Genomic DNA, 12,136 nt, shown 5'->3' with positions numbered 1-12,136 from the left:
TGGCTATCCATGATGTGTGTTGTGGTACAGACACAGCTATATGAATGTAACATATGGACAGAGACACTACTGGAATAGGCCAATCCATAGCGGCTATCCATGATGTGTATTGTGGTACAGCCACAGCTAAATGAATGTGACATATGGACAGAGACACAATTGTGTTTTACTTCTGTGCCTGGGAATAGCCTTTAAAGAACAGCCTTCTTTAAAATCACATCCCCATTTAATCCACACAGTGGGCCAGGGCCGGCCCTTGCCTTTTGGGCCCCCCACCTTGCGGGCAAACATTTAAGTGGCCTGAATTCATTTCCTAAAATTGCAGTTGCAATTTACAGTTTTATTTGCAGTTTTAAAGCAAGTTTGCTGGAATTATATATATTTTTGCTATGGGGCGGAGAGAAGTTTAAAATGTGGCGGCAGTGTAGGCTAGTGGTTAGAGTGTTGGGCTAGAAACCAAAAGGTTGCAAGTTCACATACCCGAGCTGACAAGAAGCAAACGTTTCATTCTGCCCCTGAACAAGGAAGTTAACCCACTGTTCCTAGGCCATCATTGAAAATAAGAATTTGTTCTTAACTGACTTGCCCCGTTAAATAAAGGTAAAATAAACTATTTTATAACACATTTCATGTGTCAGAGCCCATGGACAATTCAACCATGATTACTATTCCGTTTAGATAGCTGGCTAGACTAACTTACCAAGCTAAACATTTTTTAGCTGACATGGGTTGAGTGACTGTCAGTGACTGATTAAACAAGCGATACCTACATTTCGAATTACACCTTGTGTATTCTATTATTCTAACACTCAAGCTAAGGCATCCATTGATCGGGCCCCTAAGCGAACGCTTATTTCGTTTATGCCTAGGGCTGGCCCTGCTGTAGGCTATTTTCTCCAGAGGTATCTCTCTCTCCACAGAATCCTCACTGTGTGAACATAGAATCTCTGGAGGTTTATAGGTTGTTATCAATAAGCGTCACAGTAAGGTGCAGAATGTTCAATTCACCTAGGGGGCAGGGAGACTCCCAGCTCTGCCATTGACAACCGCATGTTGTTTTCAAGGGAATGTCAAATACATTTTACAACTATTTTTTTGTAATACGATCACCTCTTGAAGAGCAGTTAGATTATTCTGATTACTCTATGCAAAGGACAACCATCTCTGCAGCACTCCACCAATCAGGCCTTTATGCTAGAGTTGTCAGACAGAAGCCCCTCCTCAGTAAAAGGCACATGGCAGCCTGCTTGGAGTTTTCCAAAGCCACCTAAAGGACTCTTAGACCATGAGAAACAAGGTTCTCTGGTGTGATAAAACCAAGATTTAACTCTTTGGCCTGAATGCCAAGCGTCACGTCTGGAGGAAACCAGGCACCATACATACGGTGAAGCATGGTGGTGGCGGCAGCATCATGCTATGCGGATGTTTTTCAGTGGCAGTGACTAGGAGACTAGTTGGGCTCAAGGGACAGATGAACGGAACAAAGTACTAAGAGATCCTTGATGAAAACCTGCTCCAGAGTGTGCAGGACCTCAGACTGGGGTGAAGGTTTACCTTTCAACAGGACAAGGACCGAAAACACACAGCCAAGACAGCACAGGGGTGACTTCGGGACAAATCTCTGGATGTCCTTGAGTGGCCCAGCCAGAGCCCGGACTTGAACCCTATAAAACATTTTTGGAGAGTCCTGAAAAAGTTGTGCAGCGACGCTCCCCATCCAACCTGACAGAGATTGAGAATGGGAGAAAGTCCCCAAACACAGTACAGGTGTGACAAGCTTGTAGCGTCATACCCAAAAAGACTTGAGGCAGTAATCGCTGCCAAAGGTGTTTCAATATAGTATTGAGTAAATGGTCTGACTACTTAAATGTGATATTTCAGTTTCTAAAAAATTTAAATTTCTAAAAAATTGTTTTTGCTTTTTCATTATGGGATTTTGTGAGTAGGTTGATGAGGGAAAAAACAATTGAATCCGTTTTAGAATATGGCTGTAACTTTACAAAACGTAGAAAAAGTCAACAGGTCTGAATACTTTCCGAATACATTGTAGCTACCTAGCTAGCTGAACAAACAACTTGTGTAATTTATCTTGACCCAACAAATCTCAGCGTAACACCTGCATTTTGGACTTCTAACCCCTTTCAAACATTGTGTGTTTGAGCTACAGACTTCAGGGTAGTACCAATGGATTTGTCTATTACCGTTAGTCTGTGTGATTAACGGGGGCTACGCTAGTAGCTGGGTCTTTTTACAATTAACGGGGACTACGCTAGTGGCTGAGCTGACAAAAATGTCTGTAGAGTCAGAATGGTTTGAGCTTTAAACTATTAAAATCTATCTATGAAAAGCTGAGACTCTCATAAACATACACGTTTTGCTCGATGATGCTCACAACCGTCGATAGAATGTTATGGGTTCTTCTACATAGAAGATCATAGGAAATCCCAGGACATAGTGTCTATAATACTGTAGTAAGTTCACATACCTGTCACAAACTCCATACACTTGTCACTGACTATTTGGATATTAATTTCCTTGAGAACAAACCATTTCTGTACTTACATTATTAATATAATTCCATTTTTATCAGGTATTTGCTTTGGCTGATGTTTTTTTATTTACTTTTGTCATCAAAACTCATGAATCCAACTGTTTTGGGTAAAGTAATAAAGAAGTTGAAATATTTTGGTTAGATGTTTTTAAAACTGACTGTAACTATATAAGAGCGAAAATTATGAAGTACGAAAAGGCTTGTTCATTCACGTCATGAATTCACTATGATATCATAATATGTGTATGTTTTTTAAATGATGTATTAGATCATACAGGTTGAAAAGTGTTTGATGTCTGAGTGTTGGAGTGTGCCCCTGGCTGTCTGTAAAGTAACAAAAAAACATGAAAATGGTGCCATCTGGTTTGCTTGTGAGCAATTTTAAATGATTCATACTTTTACTTTTTACATTACATTTTACATTTAAGTCATTTAGCAGACGCTCTTATCCAGAGCGACTTACAAATTGGTGAATTCACCTTCTGACATCCAGTGGAACAGCCACTTTACAATAGTGCATCTAAATCATTTAAGGGGGGTGAGAAGGATTACTTATCCTATCCTAGGTATTCCTTGAAGAGGTGGGGTTTCAGGTGTCTCCGGAAGGTGGTGATTGACTCCGCTGTCCTGGCGTCGTGAGGGAGTTTGTTCCACCATTGGGGGGCCAGAGCAGCGAACAGTTTTGACTGGGCTGAGCGGGAACTGTACTTCCTCAGTGGTAGGGAGGCGAGCAGGCCAGAGGTGGATGAACGCAGTGCCCTTGTTTGGGTGTAGGGCCTGATCAGAGCCTGGAGGTACTGCGGTGCCGTTCCCCTCACAGCTCCGTAGGCAAGCACCATGGTCTTGTAGCGGATGCGAGCTTCAACTGGAAGCCAGTGGAGAGAGCGGAGGAGCGGGGTGACGTGAGAGAACTTGGGAAGGTTGAACACCAGAGGGGCTGCGGCGTTCTGGATGAGTTGTAGGGGTTTAATGGCACAGGCAGGGAGCCCAGCCAACAGCGAGTTGCAGTAATCCAGACGGGAGATGACAAGTGCCTGGATTAGGACCTGCGCCGCTTCCTGTGTGAGGCAGGGTCGTACTCTGCGGATGTTGTAGAGCATGAACCTACAGGAACGGGCCACCGCCATGATGTTGGTTGAGAACGACAGGGTGTTGTCCAGGATCACGCCAAGGTTCTTAGCGCTCTGGGAGGAGGACACAATGGAGTTGTCAACCGTGATGGCGAGATCATGGAATGGGCAGTCCTTCCCCGGGAGGAAGAGCAGCTCAGTCTTGCCGAGGTTCAGCTTGAGGTGGTGATCCGTCATCCACACTGATATGTCTGCCAGACATGCAGAGATGCGATTCGCCACCTGGTCATCAGAAGGGGAAAGGAGAAGATTAATTGTGTGTCGTCTGCATAGCAATGATAGGAGAGACCATGTGAGGTTATGACAGAGCCAAGTGACTTGGTGTATAGCGAGAATAGGAGAGGGCCTAGAACAGAGCCCTGGGGGACACCAGTGGTGAGAGCGCGTGGCGAGGAGACAGATTCTCGCCACGCCACCTGGTAGGAGCGACCTGTCAGGTAGGACGCAATCCAAGCGTGGGCCGCACCGGAGATGCCCAACTCGGAGAGGGTGGAGAGGAGGATCTGATGGTTCACAGTATCGAAGGCAGCCGATAGGTCTAGAAGGATGAGAGCAGAGGAGAGAGAGTTAGCTTTAGCAGTGCGGAGCGCCTCCGTGATACAGAGAAGAGCAGTCTCAGTTGAATGACTAGTCTTGAAACCTGACTGATTTGGATCAAGAAGGTCATTCTGAGAGAGATAGCGGGAGAGCTGGCCAAGGACGGCACGTTCAAGAGTTTTGGAGAGAAAAGAAAGAAGGGATACTGGTCTGTAGTTGTTGACATCGGAGGGATCGAGTGTAGGTTTTTTCAGAAGGGGTGCAACTCTCGCTCTCTTGAAGACGGAAGGGACGTAGCCAGCGGTCAGGGATGAGTTGATGAGCGAGGTGAGGTAAGGGAGAAGGTCTCCGGAAATGGTCTGGAGAAGAGAGGAGGGGATAGGGTCAAGCGGGCAGGTTGTTGGGCGGCCGGCCGTCACAAGAAGCGAGATTTCATCTGGAGAGAGAGGGGAGAAAGAGGTCAGAGCACAGGGTAGGGCAGTGTGAGCAGAACCAGCGGTGTCGTTTGACTTAGCAAACGAGGATCGGATGTCGTCGACCTTCTTTTCAAAATGGTTGACGAAGTCATCTGCAGAGAGGGAGGAGGGGGGGAGGGGGAGGAGGATTCAGGAGGGAGGAGAAGGTGGCAAAGAGCTTCCTAGGGTTAGAGGCAGATGCTTGGAATTTAGAGTGGTAGAAAGTGGCTTTAGCAGCAGAGACAGAGGAGGAAAATGTAGAGAGGAGGGAGTGAAAGGATGCCAGGTCCGCAGGGAGGCGAGTTTTCCTCCATTTCCGCTCGGCTGCCCGGAGCTCTGTTCTGTGAGCTCGCAATGAGTCGTCGAGCCACGGAGCGGGAGGGGAGGACCGAGCCGGCCTGGAGGATAGGGGACATAGAGAGTCAAAGGATGCAGAAAGGGAAGAGAGGAGGGTTGAGGAGGCAGAATCAGGAGATAGGTTGGAGAAGGTATGAGCAGAGGGAAGAGATGATAGGATGGAAGAGGAGAGAGTAGCGGGGGAGAGAGAGCGAAGGTTGGGACGGCGCGATACCATCCGAGTAGGGGCAGTGTGGGAAGTGTTGGATGAGAGCGAGAGGGAAAAGGATACAAGGTAGTGGTCGGAGACTTGGAGGGGAGTTGCAATGAGGATAGTGGAAGAACAGCATCTAGTAAAGATGAGGTCGAGCGTATTGCCTGCCTTGTGAGTAGGGGGGGAAGGTGAGAGGGTGAGGTCAAAAGAGGAGAGGAGTGGAAAGAAGGAGGCAGAGAGGAATGAGTCAAAGGTAGACGTGGGGAGGTTAAAGTCGCCCAGGACTGTGAGAGGTGAGCCGTCCTCAGGAAAGGAGCTTATCAGGGCATCAAGCTCATTGATGAACTCTCCGAGGGAACCTGGAGGGCGATAAATGATAAGGATGTTAAGCTTGAAAGGGCTGGTAACTGTGACAGCATGGAATTCAAAGGAGGCGATAGACAGATGGGTAAGGGGAGAAAGAGAGAATGACCACTTGGGAGAGATGAGGATCCCGGTGCCACCACCCCGCTGACCAGAAGCTCTCGGGGTGTGCGAGAACACGTGGGCGGACGAAGAGAGAGCAGTAGGAGTAGCAGTGTTATCTGTGGTGATCCATGTTTCCGTCAGTGCCAAGAAGTCGAGGGACTGGAGGGAGGCATAGGCTGAGATGAACTCTGCCTTGTTGGCCGCAGATCGGCAGTTCCAGAGGCTACCGGAGACCTGGAACTCCATGTGGGTCGTGCGCGCTGGGACCACCAGATTAGGGTGGCCGCGGCCACGCGGTGTGGAGCGTTTGTATGGTCTGTGCAGAGAGGAGAGAACAGGGATAGATAGACACATAGTTGACAGGCTACAGAAGAGGCGACGCTAATGCAAAGGAGATTGGAATGACAAGTGGACTACACGTCTCGAATGTTCAGAAAGTTAAGCTTACGTAGCAAGAATCTTATTGACTAAAATGATTAAAATGATACAGTACTGCTGGAGTAGGCTAGCTGGCAGTGGCTACGTTGTTGACTTTGTAGGCTAGCTGGCAGTGGCTGCGATGTTGACACTACACTAATCAAGTCGTTCCGTCGAGTGTAATAGTTTCTACAGTGCTGCTATTCGGGGGCTAGCTGGCTAGCTAGCAGTGATGATTGCGTTACGTTACGTTAAATACTTAAGTATATTTTTGCAATTACATTTACTTTTAATACTTAAGTTTAACACCAAATACATTAAGACTTTTACTCAAGTAGTATTTTACCACTGCACCTCACACATATGGTTATTGGCTCAGATTGAAGAAGACACCTGTACCATGTCAAATATTGACATGCTGTGCTAACATAATTGCAAAAGAGTTTTAAAATGATAAACTTGGATTAGCGAACACAGGAGTGATGGTTGCTGATAATGGGCCTCTGTACGCCTATTTAGATATTCCATAAAAAAATCTGCCGTTTCCAGCTACAATAGTCATTTACAACATTAACAATGTCTACACTGTATTTCTGATACATTTTATGTTATTTTAATGGGCAAAAATGTGCTTTTCTTTCAAAAACAAGGACATTTCTAAGTGACCCCAAACTTTTGAACTGTCACGCCCTGACCATAGAGAGCCCTTGGTTCTCTATGGTGTTAAGGTCAGAGCGTGACTAGGGGGGTATTCTAGTTTTCATATTTCTAGGTTGGTGTGCATGATATTGTTCCCAATTAGAAGCAGCTGGTTATCGTTGTCTCTAATTGGGGATCATATTTTGGAAGCCTTTTTTCCACCTGTGTTTTGTGTGATATTGATTTGAGTTAGTGCATGGTGCACTGCTGTAGTCACATTGCCTTTCAATTAAATAGTATGTGGAAACCATATCACGCTGCAAGTTGGTCCGAGTGTGCTTCCAACGAATACCGTGACATGAACAGTAGTGTATATATGTAAATATAGAACAAAACACACACCCCGACAAGAGAGTCAACACAACATAAAGAGAGACCTAAGACAACAACATAGCAAGGCGGCAACACATGACAACACAGCATGGTAGCAACATGACAACAACATGGTAGCAACACAACATGGGGGTTGTACAAAACATGGTACAAACTTTATTGGGCACAGACGACAACACAAAGGGAAAGAAGTTAAAGAGCAACTAACGTGAAATCAATAAGAAATTCCGCCATATCGTTGGATTTAAGTTAAACATTTGGTGAAAAAATATCAAATTCCCTTACATTGATGACTTCTTGCATCAGTTTTCCACATTGATTCAAAGTCATCAAATTGCATTTTTTTGTTGTTGAAATGACGTGGAAACAACATAGATGCAACCAGTATCTGCCCAGTGGTCTGAGTTTAGGTCCATACCTGGTATCTCTCTCCTTAGATCTCATTCATGGTTTCATTTTGAATTTTGTTTTGTGCCAGGGACCGGCAAGGCATGGCCTTCTTTCCATGGGGACCGTTTGGGTAAAAAATGATTGCCCTAACACATATAACTATTTTAAAGAGCCAGTGCAATCACAAACATGATTTTCCAGTGTATTATATACATTTCCAAAATACTGTGCAATTGTTAAAATTATGATAACCCCCTTTAAGTGTAAGGGCTGTTTGAAAAAAACACCTGAAATGTCTGCTTGTTTAGGTGGGATTCAGTTTTTGGCCTTCCATGGTGATGTCCTCATGCTATAAATTAGTTAATAGACCAATAAGAAAGACAGTTAAAAACCCATCTGCCAAAAACAAGACATTTTGACCCACTCCCACAGTCCTAGCTAAATTGTTGCTTGAGAAATTGCCCTCTGCTAAGAATCCATTTTTGTTTCTTTGTTAAGTAAGTTATTTAATTGTTAGCCAGAAATGTAATACTTATACATAAAAATGGACCTTTAAATAGTAATAACATGCATAATCAAGCTATATAATTCTCTATTTTAAGACACTTGGGGGGATCAGAAACAAATGTGTATAAATTACTTGATGCAAATGTTGAATTCGGCCTTACCGCAATAAATGCACAAAGTAACACCCAAAGATATTTCAAATGACGAAGCCCTTGGCTATCTGAAGGATTCATGGTTTGTATTGAGTGAATAGTCTTCTGCGATTAGTGCTTTTAAATTTTTTATTTGACCCTCTTTTTGTGGTATCCAATTCTTAGTAATTACTATCTTGTCTCATCGCTACAACTCCCGTACGGGCTCGGGAGAGACGAGGGTCGAAAGCCATGCGTCCTCCGAAACACAACCCAACCAAGCCGCACTGCTTCTTAACACAGCGCGCATCCAACCCGGATGCCAGCCGCACCAATGTGTCGGAGGAAACACCTTGCACCTGGCGACCTTGGTTAGCGTGCACTGCGCCCGTCCTGCCACAGTTGTCGCTGGTGCGCGATGAGACAAGGATATCCCCACCGGCCAAACCCTCCCTAACCCAGATGACGCAGGGCCAATTGTGTGTCGCCCCACGGACCTCCCGGTCGCGGCCGGCTGTGACAGAGTGCCCTAGACCCTTGCGCTACCCGGGAGGCCCTGTGATTAGTGCTTTTTGAGGTCAGTTCGGTTTCAGTTTGATTATTGAAGAAATTATCAAAATTTTCAATTTTGGTTTCGCTAAACATTAAATGCATTATGAAATAATGAAATTCAAATGATTTTACAGCTTTTTAATGAAATTCCAAGCCCAAAATAATGAATATTAAATTACCTAAACATTGAAAATATTTAATTGTCTCTGTCAGGTCTACACTGGTTAGACATCAATAGAGTAACAGAAAATGACTATGAAATAATAAAATATTTCAGTTGTGTATATTACTATTTGATGATTTAATTATGTTTCATACCTTGAAGTCATCATCTCATCTCTGCTCAGGCAGTCACAGCCAGACAGCCAGATCATCTGATGCTGTCTCTGTGCTCGCCATACTGTACTGTCTTTAGTCATCCTATTTAGCTAGGCTAGCCTGTTTAAGTATGCTGTAGAGATTTCTGACAAAATAATTGTGCTAGTTCTTCAGAGTAGATAAGGCAGACTTTCACAAGCTGTCTTTATCCCTCTTTATCCCTCTGTGTTGTGTACATTCCTCTCTCATGTGGTCTATGCGGTCTGTAGCAGGAGTAAAATGTGTCCAAGCTAGAAAGAACAGGCGCCACGGATTATTGTAGTTAGTTTCTAAGTTTCTGTGCTGATTGAAACTAGATTGAATATGTGCTTGATGACAACTACAACTCTCTTCAGCCCAGCGTCCCACATAGGTGTTGACTCCAGTAACATTTAATTTCAGAATGAAAGAAATCTTGCACCCTAAACATTCACATCATGTTTTTGCAGAATTGCTTGACGACCCTTCGATGGAGGAAGAAACCATCTGTTCACAGCAGAGCAGGAACAACACATAGTGAATGAGGTCATTTCAAACAACAGCATACGTTTACGACAACTGCATCATCACACCATCACTGACAACACAACATTCTGCAACATAAATAAGGTGAGTTTATCCGGACTTGGCCATCTCCTGAAACGCCATCATATTCGTATGAAGCAGCTCTACAGAGTACCATTTGAGCAAAATTCTGACAGAGTGAAACAACTGCGCTATGAATACGTACAAGTAAGCTATACTATCCTGTCATTGGTACTGTATTCCGGTGTATTGTGCTACACATTGACTGCTCTATGTCTATTCATACTGTCATACAATAATGTTTTGTCTTGTCTGTTTCAGATAGTTATGGAACTAGATGCTGCTGCAGAACATCATGATTTTGTCTATGTTGATGAGGTCGACTTTAACCTAGCCAAAACAAGACGCAGGGGAAGGAACCTCATAGGACACCGCGCCATCGTAAATGACAGCGCGGCAACATCACAATGTGTGCAGCCATTAGTCAGAACGGTGTCCTTCATCATCATGCCACTCTTGGTCCTTACAATACTGCCCACATTATCACTTTCCATGACATCCTGCATAATATCCTCATTCCCAATGCCAGAGGAATGGGCCAGAGCAGTCCAGGTTTGTTGTCATCTGGGACAACGTAAGTTTCCACCGGGATGCTCTAGTGTGCAATTGGTTCATTGACCATCCGCAAGTTTTGATGCTCAACCTACCACCATATACTCCATTTCTAAACCCAATGGAAGAGTTATTTTCAGCGTGGAGTTAGATGGTATATGATCACCAACCCACCAACGCATATCCCTTCTCCAGGCGATGGAGGAGACCTGTGGTGACATAGACAAGGGGGCATGACAGGCCTGGATACGCCACTCCAGATGCTACTTCCCCCGCTGTTTAGCCAGCGAGAACATCGCTTGTTGATGAGGTGCTGTGGCCAGACCCAAATATGAGACAGGATGCTGCCTAATTGTTTTTTTCTTTATAGTAAAAAGCCTGTTTGTTTATCTTCTACTGTATTTGTTCCGTCTGTTACAGTTCATCCCAAAATCTGGATGAAAATACAATGTTTTGAGAAAGAAATACATTTTATTTCCCCCCCCTTGCATTTCTGTTTATAGTGTAAATATATACTGAATATGCATACATACTGTATTTATCTGTGCACATACAGTACATGCACGTGTGAGTGCTATGAAAAACTGCTGTGGACTCCACTGCACAATGAACATGCAAAAGACACAAGATAGTAGTGTTTTTCATGTGTCACATCTGTGTGTTTAGTGGACGTGTATAAGAGCTAATCATTTGGTTTTTGTGTAGGGTTTTGTTGCAAAAAACACACATTGACAAGTTAAAATAGTTTTGAATGAAGTGTTTGTTTTTGCAAGAGATGTGTGACATTTTGCCTGTTGTGTGTGTTTTGGCATTTTGTGTGTACAGTCTAGAGAAAAGGAGCCATAGTTTAAAGTTTTTTAATACTATATCTCTTGACACATTGATGAAAATAATCATGGCCTGTAAATCTTCAAACTGCATATTGGACCCTATTCCAACTAAACTGCTGAAAGAGCTGCTTCCTGTGCTTGGCCCTCCTATGTTGAACATAATATACGGCTCTCTATCCACCGGATGTGTACCAAACTCACTAAAAGTGGCAGTAATAAAGCCTCTCTTGAAAAAGCCAAACCTTGACCCAGAAAATTTTAAACACTATCGGCCCTATATTGAATCTCCGACTCCTCTCAAAATTTGGGGAAAAAGCTGTTGTGCAGCAACTCACTGCCTTCCTGAAGACAAACAATGTATACGAAACGCTTTGGTTTTAGACCCCATCATAGCACTGAGACTGCACTTGTGAAAGTGGTACATTACCTTTTAATGGTGTCAGACCGAGGCTCTGCATCTGTCCTCATGCTCCTAGACCTTAGTGCTGCTTTGATACCATCGATCATCACATTCTTTTGGAGAGATTGGAAACCCAAATTGGTCTACACTGACAAGTTCTGGCCTGGTTTAGATCTTATCTGTCGAAAATATATCAGTTTGTCTCTGTAGATGGTTTGTCCTCTGACAAATCAACTGTACATTTTGGTGTTCCTCAAGGCTCCGTTTTAGTACCACTATTGTTTACACTATATATTTGACCTCTTGGTGATGTCATTCTGAAACATAATGTTAACTTTCACTGCTATGCGGACGACACACAGCTGTACATTTCAATGAAACATGGTGAAGCCCCAAAATTGCCCTCGCTGGAAGCCTGTGTTTCAGACATAAGGAAATGGATGGTGGCAAATGTTCTACTTTTAAACTCGGACAAAACATAGATGCCAGTTCTTGGTCCCAAGAAACAAAGAGATCTTCTGTTGAATCTGACAATTAAACTTGATGGTTGTACAGTCGTTTCAAATAAAACTGTGAAGGACCTTGGCGTTACTCTGGACCTTGATCTCTCTTTTGACGAACATATCAAGACTGCTTCAAGAACAGCTTTTTTCAATCTACTTAACTTTGCAAAAATGAGAAACTTTCTGTCC

The sequence above is a fragment of the Oncorhynchus masou genome, chromosome 24, assembly GCF_036934945.1.
Source record: "Oncorhynchus masou masou isolate Uvic2021 chromosome 24, UVic_Omas_1.1, whole genome shotgun sequence".
In the NCBI taxonomy this organism is placed as follows: domain Eukaryota; kingdom Metazoa; phylum Chordata; class Actinopteri; order Salmoniformes; family Salmonidae; genus Oncorhynchus; species Oncorhynchus masou.
This window is presented reverse-complemented; position numbering follows the sequence as displayed.